The 24,883-nt window shown below is 35.5% G+C and overlaps 1 pseudogene; it reads right to left on the bottom strand.

Annotated features, from left to right (window-relative positions):
- Window positions 1-32: 32 nt before the first annotated feature.
- Window positions 33-7,212, bottom strand: LOC146882206 (uncharacterized; annotated as a pseudogene).
- Window positions 7,213-24,883: the final 17,671 nt, after the last annotated feature.

The following is a 24,883-nucleotide window of genomic DNA, read 5'->3' as shown; positions in this document are numbered from 1 at the left end:
TTTCCATTCTTTCCAAATTCATTGACAAAATCTTATAATACCTCTAGAATTTTTGTCCCTTCTAGCATGTATGGTGTAGACCTCAATTCTTGTTTTCCATTAAAAGACTTCTTATTAAATCTCCAAGTATGGTTCATTGGTAAAAAGACACGATGATCCAAATAGCACAACTTATGGCTATGTTTTAGGTAGGATGAATTAGTGTCATAATTGCAATATGCACAAGCTAATCTTCCTTTTGTGCTCCAACCAAACAACATAGCATATCCGGGGTAATCATTGATTATCCATAGAAAAGTTGTACGCATTTGAAATGTCTCATTTTTTGAAGCATCATAGGTTTGTACTCCCAACTCCCATAACTCTTTCAGCTCCTGGATCAGCTGTTGAAGGTACACATCAATATCATTACCTATTGATTGTGGTCTAGGAATAAACAATGATAACATTGTATATTCAGGTTTCATGCACAACCCAGGTGGAAGGTTGTACACGACCACCATGACAAGCCACGTGCTATATGATATGCTCATGGTTCTAAATGGATTAAAGCCATCACTAGCCAGACCAAGTCTTACATTGCGCGAGTCAGTAGAAGAATTTTCATGAAGGCCATCAAAGCTCTTCCAAGCTACACCATCAATAGGATGTCTCATTTTCGCATCCTTTACTCGTTCTTCTTCATGCCACATCATTGACTCAACAATCTTTGAACACATAAACAATCTTTGAAGTCTAGGAATCAATGGAAAGTGTCGCAATACTTTGGCAAGAACTCTATGCTATATTTTGGGCCCTCAACCTCAGAATTGACTTTAGAAAATTCCTTTCATCGTGAAGATTTACAGATACTACAAGCATATAAATTTTCACTCTCTTTCCAAAATAACATACAATCTTTTGGACATGCATGAATCTTCTTATAATCAAGACCTAAATTAGTAATCATAATCTTTGTTTTGTTAAAAGATTTAGGAATATTCAAGTTAGGCATGACCTCTTTTAGTAATTGTAAGAGGTCAGTGAATGAAGAATTGTTCCAACCATGAAGACACTTTAATAAATATAGCCGAATGATGAAAGATAAAGTAGAGAAGCTTTCATGTAAGACCCGGGAAAAATTAGACTAAAGGAAAACACATGGAAAAGAATTAATGACTTGATTAAGATTGTTGATTTATTTAATTTAATTAGGTTATAAATTTATTAAATATGGAATAATTATTATCTGAGTGATTTTGGTAATTGTTGTATTTATTTTATTAATTGAGTGATCTAAGTTGTTGTTTATTTAATTTAATTAATTATGGTTTGTCCAAAAGAAGTGGTTTTATACCTATTATGCACCTTTTATCTTGTGATGGCATGTAGCCTAGTGCTGGAAATGGTGTGCAATGTGTACAGGTGTGAGGTTCGAATCTCCACATCCTCATGTAGTTTATTTTAATTATTTTATTATTCAATTAAAGCATGTGGACCTTATACGTTTATAATTTATTGGTGCATCATTTTTATTAAGGAAACTTATAGCTTGGTGGTTGGTTGTAAATGTTGGGTGTAATAGGGACTGTGTTCAAACCATGCGTAGCCTTTAGTGTTTATTTTATTTTTCTCACTTCTCTTTTAGTGGGCCCACGAGAAATTCTTTAGTTTTTCTCTCTCCTCAAGTTTGTTTCTAATACGTGAAGTGCATGTTGTAGTGCTTATTTCATTCTTTTATTTTCTCCTTGCTGCCAATATATTCGGATGATGAAAACAACATACCCTACACTTCGTTTCTGTTTTATTTTTCCGCAAATTGTTACTCTTAGCACAAGTTGGAGGAAATGACCAAATCCAATATACTATTTTGTGAATATAAATAGAAAAGGCTAAGAAAAATAAGAGATAAATTTAGTTTTAAACATTAGGGTTTTGGTGTAAGGCCATCTTATTTCAGCCCCAAAATCTAATGGGCCTAAGGGTTGGCCTATAGGGAGCCTAAGACCCTAATTTTCCGTAACCCACCCATTCATCTCATTTTCAGAAAAACATTTCTTTCGTACTTCATCTTTGAGCGACTACGACTCTCTGCTAGGGTTTTGGATCCCGTTCGTTTCCAAGTTCATTCAACAATTTTTCTGTCCAAGTAAGTTGATACTCTATTTGTACCTTCATTGTTCTGGCTCCGTGGTCATGATTCTAGTTAGGGTTTCACCCTAGTAACCGGTTTTGGAACCTGTTTTGCCATTTTTCCAGTTCGTAAATCTGCTCCGAGGTTTGTCATATGCACTAGCATGGGGTCGGGGTATTCTTCTAGCTATTTCCAGGTAAGGGAAGCTATAGATTCTTGTTTTGAGCGTGTTTTGCATGTGATTGGGTTTTGTTATGTATCTCTAGTGATTGTATGGTGCTTGCTTTGAAATGAACATTCTTGGTATACTATTTTGGATGAATCTCGAATTTTTCAAATGTCTAATAGTGAGAGTGAACTGTTATTTTCGCCCAAGCGAGCTCGTCTTGCCTAGGCGAGATTAGAAGAGGCTCGCCCAGGGGCTTTCAGTTAAGTACTCACTTAGGCGAGAAACCAAGTTTTAGAGCAAAGGATCATCTCGCTCAAGCGAGATGGCCTCGCTTAAGTGAGAGCCTGCAGCTTGAGCGAGGGCACTCCTCTCGCTTGAGCGAGGGCTCCTAGCTTGAGCGAGATCTGCTGCAGGCCACACTATTTTTCCTCACTTGATTATTATTGATTGTCTGATTGATTGACTTACTCTATATAGAGTGTGAGGCTTGTGAAATGCATGGAATATTTGTAAATTATGAATTGGGTTGATGTGTTAGTGCGATCTCGGTATGTGAAACAAATGAGATGGTAGGTAATCAAAGTGGCATGAAATTGGTATGAGATACAATTGTATATTCGTGGATTGGGAAGGATGAGTTGGAATGGATTCAACATGGAATATGAATGTGGTTTGATTTTAAAGTTTGGCATGAGGTTTATATGCATGATAAATATTACTAGTTTGTTTGAATATGATTGGTATGTGGTCAGGACGTAAATCCGTGAGCCTCTAGGTGAGACCTCATGGTGGTGCTTCAGTGGTCGGGACGTAATTCCATGATCCATGTTAGTGGGAGTTCGTGGTGGTGCCCCATCTATATAATTCGGTAAGGATTCAAGGTAAGGCTGCATCCTGACGCTCTAAGGACTCAGTTAGTCTCACATAGAGCAGATTGACTCTCATGGTGAGAGTAGCAGGAGGCCTGAAACTCATTAAGGGCTAACCTTGTGTGGGGGGGATTGAGACATTGTAACACTTATAACACTTAGCTCGGGCGTAATCCACCACAAGTGCAAGCATCTGCTGAATCCGACTAAATTATATGTATCTAGATGAGTCGTGTCAAGTCTTAGTGTATTGTTTGGGAGGTCATAATATGCTTGGGTGATGTATGTAAAATTGGTTGTGAAGGTGTATATGATTGCATGATAAAACTATTTTTTGGCTCTAAATTACCCTTCTGTTGTTTGTTGTATGTCCTGTATGTGGGGTCTTCTCTTTTTGCGATGATCATCAATGTATTGGTGTGAGTAGAGGCGAGAAACACTCGTGGCCAACAGGGAGGTGATGGTTCCGCTGTGTAGCCCACCTGGGCTGGATTCTCCTGCTTTGGGTTTTATTTTAGGGTTATAGCCATATATTTGCTTGTCCTTCAAACTTCATTTTTAGTACCGTTGAACTTTGTATTTTGTTCGTATTTGGCATCGTGGTGTGCCTTGGTTTCTTCTAGTATAAATTCTGGATATTGTATGGAGTAACATTGTACTCTAGGACTTTCTTCTTATATTCTATCTGTGTGGCATTTCATTTAAATTAAAGTATTTATTTAAATGGGGTGTTACATTTGGAGAGAGATAGAACGAGAATTTAGAGAGAAAGAGATCGAGAGAAGCCATGGAGAAGTGAAATGAGACAACGAAGTAGATGTTTGGAAGAACTTCACGAGGTCGGGGAAGTTAAATTTGCTTATTTTCTTCCTGATTTTTTTGTGTGGTCTAATCCATGCTTCTCATTGTTTCCTCTGACGTATCCACACACTAATATGCTTGATGTTTTTTGGTATTTCTGTACATTGGTTATCTTGTATAATGGTTATCTTATATATTGGGTACGTGAAACCCATAAGTTTGGGTAGTGCGGGTATTGCATATGTGTTTGGATAGCTATAATTAGGTTTTTCTCTTATAGTGTGTTTACATAATTGTTGCAGCCATTTGCGTCATAGAGAATTCAAGTTTTTTTTTCCTAACAGGTTTCATTCTGTAACCACGTAAATGTATCAAGCTTTAATGTTGGGTGCATGCATTCTCCACTTTTCTTATAGCATATGGTTGTACAACTTTTGGTTTCCAAATTGTGATTTTATATATATATATTGCTTTGATGCTTGGAAAGGACCCACGAGATGCAAATAACGTTTACTCTGTTTGTTGTGGTGCAGTGCATACATTATTAACATATGCATATGTATTCATGTTTGTTCACTATGATGCAAAGTATGAGTTTAATTGTTTGTTTGTTTTCATTTATTCCTTAACCACGTAACTAAATGGGCCACATTATATTTATCTTTGACTAAAATTATATTTATCTTTTCAATATCTGTTACCACAAATATGGATAAATGAAAGCGTGAGAGTGTAAGGAGTCCATAGTGATTACAAAGTGCTTTCTTCCCTTCTTCTCTCCTCCCACGTTTCAGGTTGAGTTTTTCTTTTAAAGCAATAACATATATATAAGGGTTTAAGTTGCAGCAATGCTAGCCTAGGGATAACTTGTGTAAATTTGTTAAATTAAAATGGGGTTGTAACCATGATTCTCTTGTTGTAGCGACACACCTTTTCCATAACTTTTTGGTTCTTACTCTTTTTACTTAAGAAAGCTTGTTTAAAATGTGGGACCACATACTTTTTCTTCCATTCTTTAGTCTTTGGGTGGGACCACATGTAGAGGTATGTTTTTTTAAGTTAGAGGTACAACTTTACGTAAAGGCTTTAGAATCTTATCACATGCATGCTGTTGGTTGAATATTGACCACCAAAAGGCAAGGGTTTTAGTCCACTATTGATTTATAGAACCCACTTAATAGCTTTGTTTTCTCTCTTTTACGTAGTACATCTTTAGTTTGATGGAACCCACATATAAACTTACTTTTCCTTCTTTGTGAGATTTTGGGTTGCAACATTTACGTAAATGCATGGTTCTTATAAATTGGTGTTTTACAACTTGTTTTAAGTTGGTAGGAGGACATTAACATGGCTTGATGCATGTGCATGATGCAATGTATGGTTTTAAGTGTTTGACCAAAGTTTGTGCTTTCATGTGTTCTTTCGGTTTTCCATAAAACTAGTCCTTTTCTTTTTTGTTTTCATGGTTTTATTTTATTTGTCATATACTTATATTTTAATGGTGGTGGTGTGGGTAACTCGTTGGATTTCAAAACATGTTTCATACACCTTATTAGTGAGAGAATGAAGGTATGACATCATTCTCTTTATTCTTTATATTTTTTTTATGTTTGTGGGCAGTTTTAGGTAGTAGCTTTTGGCCATTTATCCTAGTATTTTTAGGTGCAACATTGCAGTTTCACTTCTTACTTTGTAGCCATTGCGTACAGACGTTTAGGTTGTAAGAAAAGAAGGAATTGTATCACTTTTAAATTGTGAGTGCAGCGATTTACGTAAAAGATGGAAGGTAGTGGGATGTATGAATGGTGAATGAATCATGTGATAGATTGTTGGTTGTGCATAGACTTGGTTGGTGGAATGAGTGTGTGTTTTGGCTTTACTTTGTACCTTATATCATGTGATGGTTATCTTATTGAAGTTGGGTTATATACCTATAATTGCAATGTCAATTCTATGTCTTTTTCTTGGTTACATGTAATATTCTAGTTGCATGGTTATACAAGTAAAATGGTGGCTTTGTGCTTTAGCTATTTGTTGTTTTGTTGGGGTTGCAAAGCACTTATTGAGTTTGTTGCTTGAATATATTGTTTGAAAAGTTGATGGGCTCTGATGGAACTTTAATTCCCAAGCATGATGTGATGGGATGAATTTTGTTGGAAATCTAAAATTCTCATGTGTTGAATGTTGCGAGTGTTTTGCGTTGCTTCAAGTGGGACACATCGAACCATCTGTTCTAGGAAACTAGATGTTGTTGTGGGGTAAGAGGCCATGGAAAAGCAAAGCTTGATTATAATCACTATGTGTGAAGATTTTAGATGAATGTGATGCTATGTTTGATTTGATATGATTGTTTGGATTTTGGGGGTTGTGTGTTCAAACCAAAGATTGATTGTGATCATAATGCTTAAGTGTTACTTGAATGGGATGTTGAATATTATTTGTCATGTTTTATTTATGAAATTCTTTTATATATCATTGTTTATGGTTAGCTTACCCCTATTTGTTTGTTTGTGTGTTTGATGCATGTGCGATGATCGTATAACGTGTGTGTTATACGGGAGAAGATGATATTGTAGATAATCTTGGCATGACGAGAGGGTGGGATGAACTCGAGAGGTTTTATAATATATTTAGTTGTTTTAAATGGGATACTAAAAATTATGTAATTTTCTTTTATCCGCAAATGTTATTGGAAGTTTTTGACAAAGTGATGTTTGGAATTATGTAATTTAAAATAAATTAAAAGTTTTTTTATTAGTATATTTTCAATGATAATTCTTTTTTGTCAATTGCGTTTGTTTTCTAACTATCCGTGATATCCCAAAATTTGGGTGTTACATTTCACATGCAAGGTAGAGTTCTTGATTTGCTTCATTAATCAATTGGTAGAACTTTCTAGCTTCATCGTTAGGACCCTCTTTGTCTTCTTTTGCTTCTACTACATTTCTAAATGTGTCATATAATAAGGCATTAATATCATCGTGTGAATCTTCATCATCTACCATGTCTTCATCTTTACTAGTAGGCGAAGGTATTTCTTCTCCATGGTGAACCCAAAACCCTTCTAGAAATCCACTGATAATTAAATGTTCGTAGATCACGTGTAGTCTAGCCCAAATACAATTTTTACATTTAGCTCATTGGCATAAAATCTCACGTCCTTGAGGTTTTCCTCTTGTGTAAGCAAAATCAAGAAATGATTCAAAACCCTTTATATACTCATTACTAATCCCTGGAAATTTACTCCACTCCTTATCCATCACCTTTAATGTAATACATAAGAAATTATAGTTTCATTAAGCAATTAATAATTGAAAATAGTATTACATGAATTAAAGTTATAGTATTGTTAAGTGATTAATAATCTATAAAATAGAAGTTAAACAATGGTTCACTTATGACTTAAAACAAAATTAAGCTAAAATGTTTCTAGCTCATAAACATTCACTAAAACTGCAACAAAAAATAACTAAATTGGAAAAGCATAAACTAAAACAAAGTTTTAGTTCCTTTTCTTATCCAAGAGATAATAAGACTCGAGGTAATATATTTATACACATAATTTTAAAAAATAAAACTTTATTAGTAAGATTCAATTTAATCACTTCTAAAAAAGATGTCAAGTATAATTTTCGTTCTTCTAAATAGACTGGATATATGATAAATAAATGGATTGTTCCTTACTTTTCACCGTTCTTTAAAGAAAATAAAGAATAAAAGCAATAGTGAAAATGTGAAGCCGACTGAGGGACTGCAAGCCTCCATCGCCAACCTATCACTCTCACCCACTTTTTCCTTATACTTATCCCCTTTGCATTGTAAAAAAATGTCAACCTCATTTCCTCTACCTGTCTAATGTTTATTTAGTAAATGACAAAAAATCTCGTATGGATATTCATTTTTATATTCACAACCTTTTCTTTTATTTCTACTCTGGTTTTCCAGGTCACCTCATATCATCTTATATTTCAAAATAATGACATTCTTTACTATATCTGAATCCACTTTCACTTTCAAGATTGATGTAGAGTGCAACAAACAAAAGATGCATGACAAGCCAAAGCATGTTAAAGAGAGAACACTTGAAAATATAACCAGGAACGTCGTTGAATTGGACCCGTATCTTAGCCTTTTTAGAATTTAGGGCCTTCCCTGCTTTTAGTATATAAGAACAATTTAATAGAGTCTTTAATCAACAAAGACAAGTTAAGCTATGTTATGTATGCATTCAAATGTTGGAGGAATGAGAACATCACCAATAACTAAAGAAGAATTATCTACCTTACGCGCCTCACTTAAGGAACTTTACTGTGAAATATGGAGACAAGCCAAACATAATGCAACATCTTGGATACAAGCTGCAATTGATATAAAGAATTGGCCAGAAACATGATTATTAGTGTGTATATATATATATATATATATATATATATATATATATATATATATATATTGTTCGTGCAAAGAACAAATAAGATATGTTAGACACAAGTATTACCTTACTCTGGTTCGCCATCTCCTCAACAGGCTTCTTCCCGGCTGATACATGTCGCCTATGGATATCTCGGTGTAATCGGTTTGGACCCGAGGGGGGTTACCGGTAGAAGAGACTCTGAAGCTCTAGTCAACAAAATCTCATAGAAAGTCAAATCTGGTGATTAGGAGAGTAATGAATGCGTACCGTTAAGGATCAAAGTCAAGAATTTTGTGTTAAGGATCAACTGGTAACATTTCAGCTCGATCCAACGGTTAACGTAGTAGGAATCTTTATTTTATGAAAAGTGTGCAATATAGAAAAAGAGTAGCGCCACATCAATCAAACATACCCATTCCAAAACGAAAATAAATACACTATATTTCAAAGAAAAAGGAGTTCTAGCTTCCCTTACCTGGTTCATAGGATATAAATACGCTTTTGATTCATTTATCATTAATATATTTAAATTGGTCCCCAATTTTTTTTTGTTTTAATTAATTTTCAATTTTTGAAGCCATAGCACAAATTTCCTTTTTATTTACCTATATAGCCTATTGTGCACCATATTTACACATGTAACACGATTTTTGTAACACCCCTGGCCCGCCAGACCATGTCAGGTTACTGCAGCCCAATGCACCCCAACCCCTCACCCTTCTCCGTCCATTCATACTGGGTGGGTTGTTGCCAGTGGGAATCGAACCCCCAACCTGACCTTTAACACCTCTGGCACACCAGCAGATGCTACCAGTTGTGCTCAGCGCAACTGGTAGCATTTTGTAACACCCCTGGCCCGCCAGACCATGTCAGGTTACTGCAGCCCAATGCACCCCAACCCCTCACCCTTCTCCGTCCATTCATACTGGGTGGGTTGTTGCCAGTGGGAATCGAACCCCCAACCTGACCTTTAACACCTCTGGCACACCAGCAGATGCTACCAGTTGCGCTGCAGCACAACTGGTAGCATCTGCTGGTGTGCCAGAGGTGTTAAAGGTCAGGTTGGGGGTTCGATTCCCACTGGCAACAACCCACCCAGTATGAATGGACGGAGAAGGGTGAGGGGTTGGGGTGCATTGGGCTGCAGTAACCTGACATGGTCTGGCGGGCCAGGGGTGTTACAATTTTGATTTACAAGTCAGAATTCAGTTTATCGGGAACCGAATTCTAAACGTGATTGGTGAACTAGTTGGTCGAAATACCCGAAATTCGGTTTGAGTTTTGAGTTGTTTTTCTTTTATTTTTGACTTATTTAAAATTGGAAGATGGCAAAAAGAAAGTAAATTATGAAAGGGTAAATGGATAAGTATATGGTTAAGTAATTTAAGCTTTTTTTTTTAAACTTTGTAAAGTAGCGATAATTAGTGCATTGACTTGAAATTAGAAATTAAAGTTGTTGTTTAATAAATTAAAGTTATTAAAATTAAATTTAATAAATAAAGGAAAAAATAATTAAGTAAAAAAGTTGTTGTTTAATAAAAAAATGATTAATATATGTGTAGTAAATTAAGAATAATAAATGAGATTGTAAGACTCACTTTTTCTGCTCCTTATATTTAAGGGCATGCCTTAATCAGTTAGGCCTAAGGCTAGTCCAAAGGGTGCCGAAAACCCCTAAACCAGCCCTAACCCCTCTCTTTCTGCACTTTTCAGAAAAATAGTTTCCCATCCCATCTCCCTTTGCTGCTTTGTGAGCTCTGCTAGGGTTTGGCTCCCACCCTTCTTTGAGCTAGAAGAAACCCATTTTATTTCACGTAAGTTGCTTCTCAACCCGTACCCTCTCTTTTTCTAAGCTCTGTTTTGTGATTCCCACATTGCTGCCACTGTTCCCAGCTCTGGAATATGCTCCCGGAGCGGTTGTGCTCGTTGGCTTAGGTGTCGGCGTCTTGGGCTAGCTTTTTTTCCAAGTAAGGGAAGCTAGAACTCCTTTTTCTTTGAAATACAGTGTATTTTTTTTCATTCTCGAATGAGTATGTTTGATTGATGTGACGCTATTTTTTTTCTACACTGCACACTTTTCATAAAATGAAGGTTCCTACTGGTCCTTCATTTTTTTAACAGCTGATCCTTAACACATTATTGTTGACTTTGACTGGTCCAATCTTGAATTGGAGCTCTGTAGTGAGAGTAGGTTTTATCGCAAGGTCACTGTAGTTTGATTGTTGACAACACTGCACACTTTTTGTAAAATGAAGGTTCATACTTTGTTAACCGTTGGATCGAGCTGATATTTTAACAGCGGATCCTTAACACAGAGTTCTTAACTTTGACCGGTCTGATCTTGAATCGGAGCTCTGTGGTGAGAGTAGTGTTTATCGCAAGATCACTATAGTTTGGTTGTTGACAACATTGACCTTTGTTGCTTGTTTGATGCATAACTTTCTTTATAGTTATTCAATTAAGTCGGCTCTTGTTTCATTTAGATCTTGATTCAATCATATTTAATTTGAATATAAATACAAAATTTTTGGAGCTTTACACAAGCTGTAGTTTTATTTCTAAAATTCCAAAATCGTTTGCATAATGTGTTGTTAAGTTGGATTTCTATGTTAAAGCATGAGATGAGTGAATATGCATGAGTAAAATGGCTTCTATGTTGTGAATGATGAGTTTGGCATGATCTTGGCATGTAATGAGTATGGGATGGTTGGTTATAAAAGTGACATGGAATTGGTATGAGCAATAATGTTATATTGATTGATGGAACATGATGTTGGTGTGGTCAGCACGTAATTCCATGATAGTTTCATGGTGGTGCCTCATTTGTCAGGACGTAATTTCATGGAACTCTAGGTGAGATGTCATGGTGGTGCCTCATTAGTCAAGACGTAATTCCATGTTGGTTGCGTGGTGGTGCCTCATTTGGTCAGAACGTAATTCCATGACCGTTGTTAGTGCGAGTTCATGGTGGTGCCTCATTTATATAATTTAGTGAGGATTCAAGGTAGGGATTTTGTCCTGACACTCTAAAGAGTCAGTTAGTCTCACGTAGAGCCTATTGACTCAAGTGGTGAGAGTAGCAGGAGGTTTGGAACACTTTAAGGCTAACCTTGTGCGTAGGGGAATGAAACACTGTAACAAATAGCTCGGTAGAGCTGTAAAGGCCACCACAAGTGCAAGCATCAATTGAATTTGACTAATTATATGTATCTGGATGAATCGTATCTTGAGTCTTAGTGTATTGTGTGTAAGTCATAACATGATTGGTTGAAATATGCATCTTGGATTATGAAAGTGCATGTAACTGTATGATAAACCATTTTCTACTCTAGCTTACCCTTTCTGCTTGTTTTTATGTTATGTGTGTGGTTTTCTCTCTTTGCGATGATTATCAATTTATTGATGTGAGCAGATGCGAGAACTCCTCGTGATCGTGAGGGTGATGGAGATTCTGCTGCCTAGTTCATCTTGGATCAAATCCTGCTTGTCTGAGTTTTCTTTAGGATTGTAGCCCATGTATTTGTCTACCTCTTGGGCAATTATTTTAAATATTGTTGACCCTTGAACTCTATTTTGTATTGGCATCGTGGTGTGCCTCAATATCTCATTTTTAGTTCCTTAGATATTTGTAAGGAGTGACGTTATACTCTTTGACTCAACTTCTTATATTATTTTGTGCAATGTTTTCATTTAATTATTTTAATACTTAAATGGGACGTTACAGAGATTCTTTAAGAAAATTGATTTTAATTAAATTTGACAAATATATATTTTTATGGTTAAAGAATAATTTATAGTTGACGAAAAAATAAGTGAAGTAATGATGAAATAATTTTATGTTGAAATCATGTTTTGAAGGAAAAGATAATTGGTTTTGTTTATTTTAAGGTTTTATTTCATTAATTAAATGTAAAGATATAATTCATTAAATATATTTAATGTTATTATTTTAATAATTGCAATGTGAAGAAATGAATTATTTGTATTTTGATTATATACTTAAATTTTTTGAGTGGTTATAGGTATGTATATATTAGTAATAGAATGCAAAAAAACATATACTATAGAAATATAGTGAGTACGTAAAGATGGAATGAATTAGAAATTCAAGAAATAAAATACTTTTAGACTAACTGTGAATATATTTAACAGCAAAATGAAAATTAAAAATAATTATTGGAAAGCAAATAGACCTAATTGACTTCACTTAAAACAATAAAATCAAACAAATAGACTATAACATTTGTCTATATTTTATAACCGCTTTTTCGTTAATATAGTTGTAGGATTCAATATCTTCATATTCTTTAGTAGGTGTATATCTCTTATTTGGATGAACAATTCAATGCATTTTCAATTGTGGGAACGTAACATGAATGCGTCTAGACGTTGAATTTTTTCCAACGGTTGATTATTCGTGAAACATCAATATCATATTTGATTTGTACCTTATCATGAACAAGGTGGTTATTAACTACCCTTCCTAAACGACTGTAGTTAATTTCAGTGACATTTTTACGGTCTCCACAATTTAATTTTTGTTTTACTTTTTCTAAAAGTTCATTAAATGTGCAATTGTGTCGGATTGAGATGGGGGTATCTGATTTTCAAGTGAGACCATAACCACATGGACTTTCCACGATGGTTGCCCCATTAAGAGGTGTTCCGAAATAAACTATTGTTGGTGAACGCACGACGGGGTTTGGGTTCACGTAAGAGGCTAAAGAGTTTGATTTAGTGGACTAGTAAACGTAAAACTTACAAATAATCTTTTGTAAGACGTCATGATCTGTTACTATTTGAGTAACATCATACGTAATGACTCCTTATTCATTCATTGTGGGCCTTCGAAAGTACAATTTGTTGCTAGATGAGTTGGTTTGAATTCATAGAGTTGTGCATATTTTTTCCTAAAGGAGGTTGAATGTTTAGTTTTTGGTATTTGAAAAAGTTTTGAACTTTGATAGTGAAACTACAAACCATCTTCACATTCTGTGATTTCCCCATTTGTAAATAAGGTTGTGAGGTAGGAATTTGAATAGTTTTATGCCTCGTTTATGCCAAAGTTCTCCATCTATTGATGTTTAGAGAGAAAGGAGTGGTTGGATTTATTAGGCAAAGTAACAATGTGATAGGTTGTGGTTGAACTGTTTTGTACAATGTTAGTATTTATAGGGGAGCTATTTTAGGATTTATGAGGTTGGGTTCTTGAACATGTTTGACATGATTAACAAATAAAGTTGATAAGTCCAGTCTATGTGTCAGAGTGCATGTGAAATTATTGATTAGAAGATTGAGGCAATCCATCTCCCAATACAAATCAGATTGATGTCTGATGAAAGTTGCATTATTAGGCACACTTACCTAGTAAAATTGAGAAATCTTGTCTTTATGACATAATGCATGTGAAATTATTAATTGAAAGACCGAGTCAACACATCACCCAATACAAGTCAGATTAAAGTATGATGAGAGCTAATGTGGTATGACCATCAAGAAAAACCTTTGTCAAAATGCCATGGCCTACCAAGAAGAATGTGGGTTGCTTCCATAGGCACTACATCACATAATACCTTATCCTTGTAAGTCCCAACACTACAAAAAAACATAGTATTACCGGCGAATACTTACCGACGGAACAAATTCCCTCAAAAATTTTTCTTTAACGACGGATGTGTATGCTGAATTTACCAACGGATGTATCCGTCGATAATTCAGTGAGAATATATAGTGGACCATTGATATGTTGGTAGTATCGTCGATAAAGGAGTTGACCTTTACTAACGACCATATTCGTCGGTAAATCCTTCGGTATGTCAATCGAGAAAAAACTTAAACATTTCAGATTCCCTCCCCTAAATCAGATCGTTTTCCCCTAACATCACAATTCTCACCCCTCTCCCAATTCTTTGCCTTCTCTCACCCCAGCCTCTCGCCCCTCCTAGAAGAAGCTTGCCTACTGTTGGCGATCCGATCAGAACGAAAGTGTCACTAGCGCCAGCACCCTCAACGCTACTCGCACTTTCTACTCTCAGTAATCCCTACCATCGGTACAATCTTCACGCTGACACATTGTTGACGGACGGAGAAATTGTTGGTGAGTGTTTTTCTTCTTCTTTTGGCCATCCAATCCATCTCGTCTGAATCCTAAAGTTTTTTGTAGGTTGAGAACATCAGAGCTGCGAATCACTACCAAGGGAGGCTAGGATGTTCGCGTGACTGGGGTTGCGAGAGAGGCTGCTGATTTTATGGTTGCATCGTCGAGGAAGGTAAGTGGCAATGTTTGAGAATGCACCCACTGCCAAATTTGTGTTCTATTCTTAAATTCTGAGATTGTAACCGTTCTTAGCTTGTGTTTCTTATGTGATGGTTGTTTGGTTATGAATGAATTCTTGTGGTTGCATCTAGCTTGTGGATAATTCATATAGGCTGCTAAAACATATAGGTTATGTTATGGTTGTTTTTGGCTCATGTGCATCACGGTCACCCACTTCAGATTTTGTAATGCTCTACTTTTTATGCATTTGCTAAGTTCGGTTGTAAAATGTTGATACTGCCTAGTAGTGTTTAGTGCATGTGTTTATTAGGGTGGTCATGCATTTAAAGTGTTAGTGTTTGAGATAGACTTAGGGTAGATTTATTCACTTGGGGCTTAGGGAATGCTTAATAGCAAGGTTTGATTAACTTCTGCTGCACATAATTTAATCAAATTGTTTCTAACTTGTTTAAAGATTTATAAGGTGATTTTGGCAGATTTATGGAGTTCTCCACTCCCTAGTTTGGCAGATTTATGGAAACCTGCCGCACATAAATTCTTTTTGTCTTTGTATAAATTTAATTTGTCACATGTTTGTTGCTTTGTCTGAATTGTTGCAGATTTACTTATTAATTATGTTTGTTTCTAATTGCACTTTAGAATTGGAAATGTTGTGCCTAGCTGAGAAATTTTGGTTTATTTGATTTGTTAGGTGCCAAATTGGTTGTGATTAATTGGAGAAAGACTATTCTCGAATTAGACTTCAATTGGGTAGTCTAGGTGATTCAATTTTGGTGATTCTAGTATGAGCTATGAACATATTGTTTTGAAGAAGCTTTGATGTCTTTGGTTTGTGTGTTAAAGCTAGTGTGAATTGTTAAATTGATGATTTGCTTTCTGTTTTGAGTGTTTTATACAGCTAATAACACACCTAGTTGTCAACTAGCTACTCTAGTTAAAAATACCTAAGAGTCAATACCAAAAGCTAACTAAACTAACTATGTTTTGTGGAATGGGTGTTGATTTCATGACATTTTTGCTATATTCCAATCCCTTTTAGTGTTCTTGAGGGCTTCCGACTCTCGTATCACCAATCAAGCCTTCATATTTGAAAGTGAACCTTAAGCTCAAACTTCCATTCTAGAAATTCTCTTAAATTTTGCTTCATCTTTGTGCGCAGCTGCTGGATGCCACGAATTCAGATTTCCAATCAACTTTCAACCATTATTCAGAATGTTTTATCCTGCACACAAGTTACCAAATACGAGTTAGTCTTTTATTCACCTAATGGAATGAAAACTAGACATAATTGAATGCACTAGATTCATTAACTAAGCTAATTCTATGTGCTAAGCCTAGGGGTCGTATATGCTAACTAATGATTATGTAAACTATAAAACTAACTCATAAACTCTAAACTAAACTTAACTCTAAACTAAACTTTACTCTAAAACCAAACTTAGGTATGAAACTAATATCAAAACTAAGCTAGAATTTGGAAAAAGATAAGAAACTATGTAAAGACATTATAAGTGCTAAGAAACTAAACTAAATTTTAGGAACATTAAATCTGCCTATAATAATTTAGAAACTACACTACTTAAAAACTAATTATAGCAGAGTAATAGGAGAACATTAAACAAGAAACCTTAATCTATGTAGACTAATTCATCCAAGTTTAAAATAGTCAAATAACACTAGAATTAGTCCACTTATTGCTGAAAAGTATGTAGCCTATCCAAACCTAGAAATCCTCCCTAAAGTAACCTAAAACTAAAACTACTCTATAAATCCTACTTTATCTATTTACTTCCTAAAATTGAGTAAGTATAGCATAATTTCAGTATCTAGAGCTAAGGCACTAGTTTAAAACTACTCTAGAAATGTATAAAATTTTAATTGCACTAAATCTATATAAGAAAGTGTAAATCAATTGTGAAACCTAGTTTAAAGTAGTCAAATAAAGCTATGGATCAACTCATATTCTAAAATCTACATAAAACTCAAATTCTAGTATGTATACTACTTTTTACAAGTTTAAAACACTCAAATAAGACTACAATTAATACTAAATGCTGAAAAGTTCGTATACTAGCTCCCAATTGCACACAATTTTTATCAATTTAAACCTCTTTCCTCAATTTCTTCTCATTCTTTTCTACTGCACTTTGTTACTCTTATCTTCTAACGTATCTTACCATTGAAGGTTTGTAAGATATGAAATAGAAATTGGTAATCAAAGGTTTCTTTTCATGTTTGACTTAAGTAGTAATGGGTTTATTACTTAAGTCCCATGTTCTTTCACTACCACAAAACATGGCTGAAGTTTCCAACCACCATCGTTGGGTGTATGACCATTGTTACAATGGTAGGAGAGGCTTGAAGGAAACTTTTTGTGATAGAAGTTGTGTTGGGAAAAGCATAAGACAAGCTAATGTTGAAGCAAGATTTTGATGATGATAAAGAAACTTAAAAGCCATTTGGAAGACAATATGAATACAAGTGTTTTATGTTTAAAGTTATCTTGTAAAATTTTTTAAGGTGCTTAGAATAGCTTAGAATCAACAACCAGACCGTAACTCTTCCATTTTTGTAAAAACCAATGTGATAATCGATTATCACTTAGGATAATAGATTATCCTAAGTTGAGTTAAATTTTTTAGAAACACACTGGAATAATCGATTATCATCCCAGATAATCAATTATTTGCTCAAAGTTTTTATTTTCAGAAAACACATTGGAATAATCGATTATCTCTAGTGATAATCGATTATCCCTGTCAGTTTGAACGTGACTGTTCAATTTTTGACCTAATTTTTGAAACCCTTATTTAAGGAACTGTAGAGCTACTTCAAAACTTACCTTTTTGAGAAGCTAGAGTGCTAGCTGTGACTACAAAGAGAGTTCTCAGAGGGTTCTCAAAAGAGCTTTGAAAAACCTAGTGTGGGTAAAGCGATAACTTTTTCTAAGAGGGTTTTTAGGAGATTTAGTGCTGTTGTTGTTGCTAGGAAAGCTAGGTCAAGTTCTCTGTGTGATTCAGAGAAAGGTTGTTCATCTCTTGTGCCTTCAAGAGAGGTGTTTTCTTTTCCCTATTATCTTGTTATCTGATTGTAATATGATATTTGTTAGTGATTGAGTTAATCTATTTATTTGAAGAGATTAACAACTAAATGTAGGATCTTTTGAAGAGATTAATCTATTTATTTGAAGAGATTAACAACTTGTGTTAAATCTTCATCCCTATCTCTTTATTATATCTATTGTTGAATTTAAAGGAACTAATATTAAATTAATCGGTAAATTTTTAGAAAAATCTTTAAGTATTAATTTTAATATTAAAAACCAATTCACCCCTCTTGGTTTTTGTTGAAAAGCTAAACATTCCGCTGCGTGATACCAACAATTGGTATTAGAGCTTGCTTTGATAGTTTTTCAAATTTTTCGACAATGGTTTGGCAAAACCAAACTTTCGCTGAGTGTGCGTCTATCAACAAACCTCCTCTTTTTACTGGAGAAAATTATCCCTTTTGAAAAGTTAGAATGCAAATATTTTTGGAATGTGTTGATAGGGGTATTTGGGATGCTGTCTTAAATGGTCCATTTGTGCCTGTTAATGTTGTTAATGGAGTGCATGAACCAAAGCCATTCTCACAATGGACTGCAGATGAAAATAGACGAGCTTAGTACGATGTTAAAGCTAGAAATATTATTTCATCTACTTTGACCCTTGATGAGTTTTACAGGATCTTAGTCTGCACTAGTTCACGTGATATGTGGGCAATTTTGCGAGTGACTCATGAAGGAACAGACGATGTAAAAAGGGCATGCAACAACTTGTTGATTCAAGAATACGAAATGTTTCATATGCAACAAGGAGAAACCATCTATGATTTGTAGAAACGATTCACACACATTGATAATCGTCTCACGAGTCTAGGTAACACTTTTGACACTGATGAATTAAATTTAAAAATTCTTAAATCCTTGAGTAGGACTTGGCAACCAAAGGTGACAACCATAACGAAGTCACAAAATCTTGCAACGATGACAATGGCGGCTCTATTTGGAAAACTAAGGGACCATGAGCTTGAACTGGGTAGATTAAATGAAGAAGAAGATCTTGGAAGAAAGAAAAATATTGCCTTTAAGTATGAGGTCAAAAAAGGCAAAAAGCACAAAGAAGAAGAAGACTCTAATCATGATGAGAATATGAGTCTAATGATTAAAAAGTTTAGAAAATTCATGAAGGCCAAAGGTAAAAATCAATTCAAAAGCAATAAGAAGGAAAATCAAGGATCATCCTCAAACTTCAAGTGCTATGGATGTGGAGAAAATGGACATGTCAAGGCTGATTGCCCAAATTCAAAGAAAAGTGAAGAAAAGAAGGGCAGAAAATTCTTTTAAAAAGAAAGCATACATAGCATGGGAAGATAATGCTTAAAGTACATCAAACGCTAGTGATTCTGATGAGGAAGAAGCAAAGTTATGTTTGTTGGCTGATCATGATGTCTCTGACAATGAGGTAAGTTCTACTTGCAATGAAAATGATTATGATGATCTTTATGATGCATTTCAACAATTGCTTGTTAAATCTAGCATATTAGATACTGCTCATAGGAAATTAAAATATGAGTTTAAAGAATTACAAAACAAATTTGAAAATTCTCTTGAGGAAGAAGAAATTTTAAAGAACAAAATTTCAAATTTAGAAAACAAAGAAAAAGAAATTGTTGAATGTGCTTCCTGTAAAAGTTACATGTTTGATATATGTATTTTGGAAAAACATCTTGAAGATGCATTAGAAATTAAAAATTCTAAAAAGGTTTCTCTTAAGAAAAATTCAAATAAGAACATGCATGCTCATAATTGTAATAAGAAAAGTAAAACTAAAAGAACTCGTAGAGTCTGGGTAGAAAGAGGAATTGCTTACTCTATGAATGCATATGCATGTACTGCTACTTATTTTTGTTGTATGAAAAAGGGTCATACTCCAAACAAGTGCAACATTAAACATTTTGTTGTTCCAAATGGGAAATATCATTGGGTGCCTGTTCATAGGTAGATATTTTTTTTCTAACCCCAAGGACCCAAACAAGTTGTTGGGGACCTAAATAAATTGTTTTCTTATTTTGCAAATGACTTCTAAATCCAGGAAATCAATGTGGTATCTTGACAATGGTTGTTCAAGGCACATGACTGGAGATAAAAGGAAGTTTAAAAACTTTAAAAGAAAGGAACAAGGATTTGTTACATATGGGGATAACAACAAGGGAAAAATACTTGGAACGAGTGATGTCGATGGAGGAAATACATTGGAGATCAAGGTTGTGCTATTTGTGGAAGGACTAAAGCACAATCTTCTCAATATAAGTCAATTATGTGATAAAGGACTCAAAGTCATCTTTGAGAGTGACTACTGCACCATTCATCAAAAGGACTCTAAGGAAATCGCCTTGAAAGGTATGAGACACAATAACATCTACTTGATTGATCTTGATAATGCATCATCTAATGATATAACTTGTTTGGTTGTTATAGAAGAAAATCCATGGTTGTGGTATAAACAAGCTGCTTATATTCATATGCAACATTTAAACAAACTAATCTATAAAGAATTAATAATTAGATTGCCAAAAATAAAGTTTGAAAAAGATAAACTATGTGCTGCGTGTCAAAAATGAAAACAAGTAAAATCATCATTTCATTCAAAAAATGTGATTTCTACATCAAAGCCATTAGAACTTTTGCATATGGATTTGTTTGGTCCTTCTAGGATAAAAAGCTTTGGGGAAAATTACTATGCTCTTATTATTGTTGATGATTACTCAAGATATACTTGGACTTTCTTTCTCATATTAAAAAGTGAGGCTTTTAAAGCTTTTAAGAAATTTGCAAAAGTAATTCAAATGAAAAAGATTTGAAAATTAAAGTTTTGAGAAGTGATCATGGAGGGTAATTTCAAAATGAATTGTTTGAAAAGTTTTGTGAAGAAAATGGGATTATGCATAATTTTTCTGCACCTAGAACTCCTCAACAAAATGGAGTTGTAGAAAGGAAAAATAGATCCTTAGAGGAACTAGCTCGCACAATGTTGAATGAATATGAAGTGCCTAAATATTTTTGGGCTGATGTTGTGAGCACGACTTGTTATGTACTTAATAGAATGCTTATTAGGCCTATCTTGAAAATTACCCCTTATGAATTCTTTAAAGGAAGAAAGACTAATGTATCTAGCATTGGAGGACTTTCCTTACAAATGCAAGCCATTTTGGTCACTATTAACCCTTTTTCACACCTCATAAACTCAAGAACCCTATATTTTCTCAAAAACCTTCAAGCCTCCCTTCTCCTCAACATTGATGATGGCTGAAGCATCTCGCAAGAAGATTCCTACCCGTAGAAGAACTACATCTCGTGCCACCCAACCTTCAACTGCATGTCGCACTGCTTCCATTGAAGGATGGATTTCAGATGAAGAGAGAAGATCTGAATTTATCATCCTATGGAAAGACAAGCCTCTCATCACTCCCAAATTTAACAAATCCCAATGGTTTGTCAACCGTTGCTTTGTAATTCCTGTTTTACTTGCTGAACAAGGGGTGAAATTATTCACAAAAATGCAGGGTACCTATTATCTTGACTTAGTACAAGCCTTTTACTACAATTACAAATTCAGAGATGGAGTGGGGTTTACCAAGGTGAAAGGAGTATATATCATTCTGGATGATGATATCTGGGAAAATGTTGCTCAATTTCCCATTCACGATGGCACCTCTCCAATCCTAACTGTAGGTATTGAAGGGTTTAACATAATTTTTGCCTTATAGGTCTTTTCTAAGAAAGCCTGATCAAGAAATAGGCAGACAATTGCTAGCATGTCCTCTAAAAGTTGATGAACTTCTTCTTCACTATCTCATTGTTTGGATTTTATGTCCCCATGGTACAAATCATGCCCAGTGCAGTGAAGCTGATCTCATGATAATGTACGTTTTGCTCAATCATATTCCTATCCACTGTGTAAGACCCACAAAATTTAATTAATTAAATAATTAATTAATTAATAAATGCGGTTAATGGTATCCTTTATGGCATTTAATTCAAACATGTATGTTGTGGAAAAGTACTAGCTCAAATGGTTGAGAGTACTTGGTTAGTGTGAATGGACTTGTGTTCTAGTCCCATGTATGCTATTTATGTGTTATTTAAATTATTATTATTATTTTAATAATGTGCTGGGTCATGAGGAGTGATAACATAATTATAGAATTATGTGAAGTATCACGAAACATGAATTGGTTAAACGGTTGTGCATTGGTTTGGACATTGGCATGGTTATGGGTTCGAATCTTGGTAGTCCCACATTAAACTTTCTTTTGCTAGAATTATGTTCGCATGAATATGAAGCCATAAAACCCTAGCAGCCAAGGGAGGGCCGAAAAACCATCATAAGACAAACATTGAATGACCATTGTACCACACCTAGCCAGCCTAGCCAAATAATAACAATCACCATATAAAAAGAGCAACAGCGGCCTAAGCCGCTAAAAGAGCAACCTGTCTAAGTCGCTAAAGAGTAACCGGTCTAGGCCGATAACTTTAGGAAACTAAGCAAGAACTTGACAATTTCAGAACATCAATGATAAGACCCAAACGACCCACGATAATCGAACTAAGGGACCTAGGCTAAGGCCCAAGCCTACCTACAGCCTAAACAGGGGCCCAGCCCATGAAGTGGCCAAACATAATTAATAATCTATAAATATGCATGGACCCCACGAATTAAAGGTACGCATTCATTACTCTCCTAATTACGAGATTTGACTTTCTATGGATTTTGCTGACTTGAGCATCAGAGTCTCTTCTGCAGGTAACCACCCTCGGGTCCAAACCAATTCACACCGAGATATCCACAGGCGACATGTACCGGTCGGGAGGAAACCTAGTGAGGAGATTGCAGACCAGAGTAAGGTAACGCTTGTGTCTGACATATCTTATTTGTTCTTTGCAAGAACAATTGGCACCCACCGTGGGACACGAGATAATACCTTACGGACCAACCCGCATTTTTCTGAAGATGGTTTCTACCCGCAGCATAGCAGGAGTTAACAAACTGGCTGAAGCAGGTCCTTTAGGACCTGCTAACATCACCTTGGCTGCCATCCTAGACGGTCAAGCCAAGATGCAACAGGAACTAGCTGATTTGAAGAAGTGCAATGCTGAGGAGATGGAGGCAATACGGCAGGAGAACTCACGCCTAAGGCGAAAGATTAAGGTCGATCCCACTAAAAAGGGAAAGGCAAAGGAAACATCTGATGCCGCAGGGTTCCCAACTTTCCATCCCACTAAAGAAGAAAGCGAGTACAATCCTACCCCGCACACCTTCACCACCACTTAACAAACTCCCATCCTCTCAACCCATCATACACACTTCCATTCCACCCTCCCAGGAAATACTACGGGTCCTACCCTCGCCACCACCCTACCCACCACCCACATCCCGCCCTATAACATGCCTACCACCCCACACGCTATTCATATCCCACCTTATAACAACCCTCATACCCTCCCTACCACCCATATCCCCTCTCACAACTTCACTTCCACTTTTCCCACCCTCATTCACCATCTCATCCTTCCTCACCCACTACCATGTGCTCAACCTAGGCGTTGCCATCCTTTCACCGATTTCATCACCAACACTCCCCTCCCTGCCTAGTGGGAACCTTTCACACTGGAACGCTACACCGGCGAGACTGACCCAGACGAACACCTCAAGGTCTACATCATCCACGTTGCCCTCTACACCTCCCATGATGTTGTTTTCTGCAAGGCCTTTCCTACCACCCTTAAAGGCCCTACCCTCGAATGGTTTACCACCCTTCCGCCATACTCCATTGACTGCTTCGACACCCTCTCCCACATGTTCACCACTCACTTCGCCGGCAGCCGCCCGCATCAAACTACAATAATCTCACTTCTCAGCGTTAGACAGGAACAAGACGAGACGCTTTGGCCTTTCATTGACCATTTCAGTAAGGCTGCCCTTCGCACTCCACACCTAAACCAAGAAATGATACTTAGTGCATGGCCCTCACTCTCAAACCCGACCCCTTCGCCAACAACGTCTACCTCCACCAACCCGCCTCCATACATGAGTTGAAACTCTGCGCCGCCGACTACGTTTGTGATATCGCTGTCGTTAGGCGATCAAATTACCACTACTTTAGCAACTTCAGTATTGCCAGTTTGTAGTGAAGAAAATAGTTAGGGTTAAGATAACCCTGAGTCGTCTCACAACGAATACGGAATTGATCTCAAATATCTGATTCTCAAAAATGCAATTTAAAACTAGCAACTATAAAAATATGGGGGTTTTGATATGCAAAGAAAATGACACGGAAGATTGTAAACACAGTAATAGTAAATAGGTCAATTCCACTGCTTTTTCTAAATAAGATTCTTCATTTGTTATCTAGAGATTATTGTTAAATTAATTATTGTTGTTGATTTACAAATAGATCAATGTAAAGACTCAATTCATTTGTTGGCATCCTCACTTTTAATCAAAGTACAGTCTCAATTAAAAGTGAGAATTGTTAGATTGTCCATAGTAAATTTAATCAAAGTATAGTCTCAATTAATTTTACTATGCCTAATCATGTCTATTCCTTTGTTTCTTTACCAAATAGAAAACTTAATTAATCAAAGTGAAGTCTTGACTAATTTTAGTTAAAGTAATTACCTCTAATTAAATTAAAGTCTCAATTATTGGCAAAAACTTATTTAATCAAATGAAAATTTCTAAACAAAATCAAAGTAAAGTCTCAATTTAATTTAAAAACCTTTTAACTCATATGATTAGCATGTATGTAGATTTAAAATCATTATTTTCTATTCGATTAAGAAGCAAAGGACATAGATAAACAAAAACCACAACAATAATCAAAATAACAAAATATATAAATTCATCTAACCTCAGAATCCATTTAAGAAATTACAGTGGAATCAACCCTTAAAGCTTAGCCCTCCATGGCTTTGATGGAATACATGATGAAATAAAGGAAAGAAAATAAAAGAAAGAATGAGAGATGTGGTGGAGACGGTATCTGCCAAAACCAGAGAGTTCTAAGTGTCTAAGCTGTCAGCTGTAAAAAAAATGTCCGTCCCCGTTTCTGCTCCCTTAAGTCTCTTTATATAGGCTTCCACTGGACTTTGGGCTTTATTTGTCAGTTGCTAAAATCTTTTATTTTTATTTAATTA

This window comes from Vigna unguiculata, chromosome 10 (assembly GCF_037176805.1).
Source record: "Vigna unguiculata cultivar grain cowpea cultivar isolate G323 ecotype 2 chromosome 10, ASM3717680v1, whole genome shotgun sequence".
Classification (NCBI taxonomy): Eukaryota; Viridiplantae; Streptophyta; class Magnoliopsida; order Fabales; family Fabaceae; genus Vigna; species Vigna unguiculata.
This window is presented reverse-complemented; position numbering and strand designations above follow the sequence as displayed.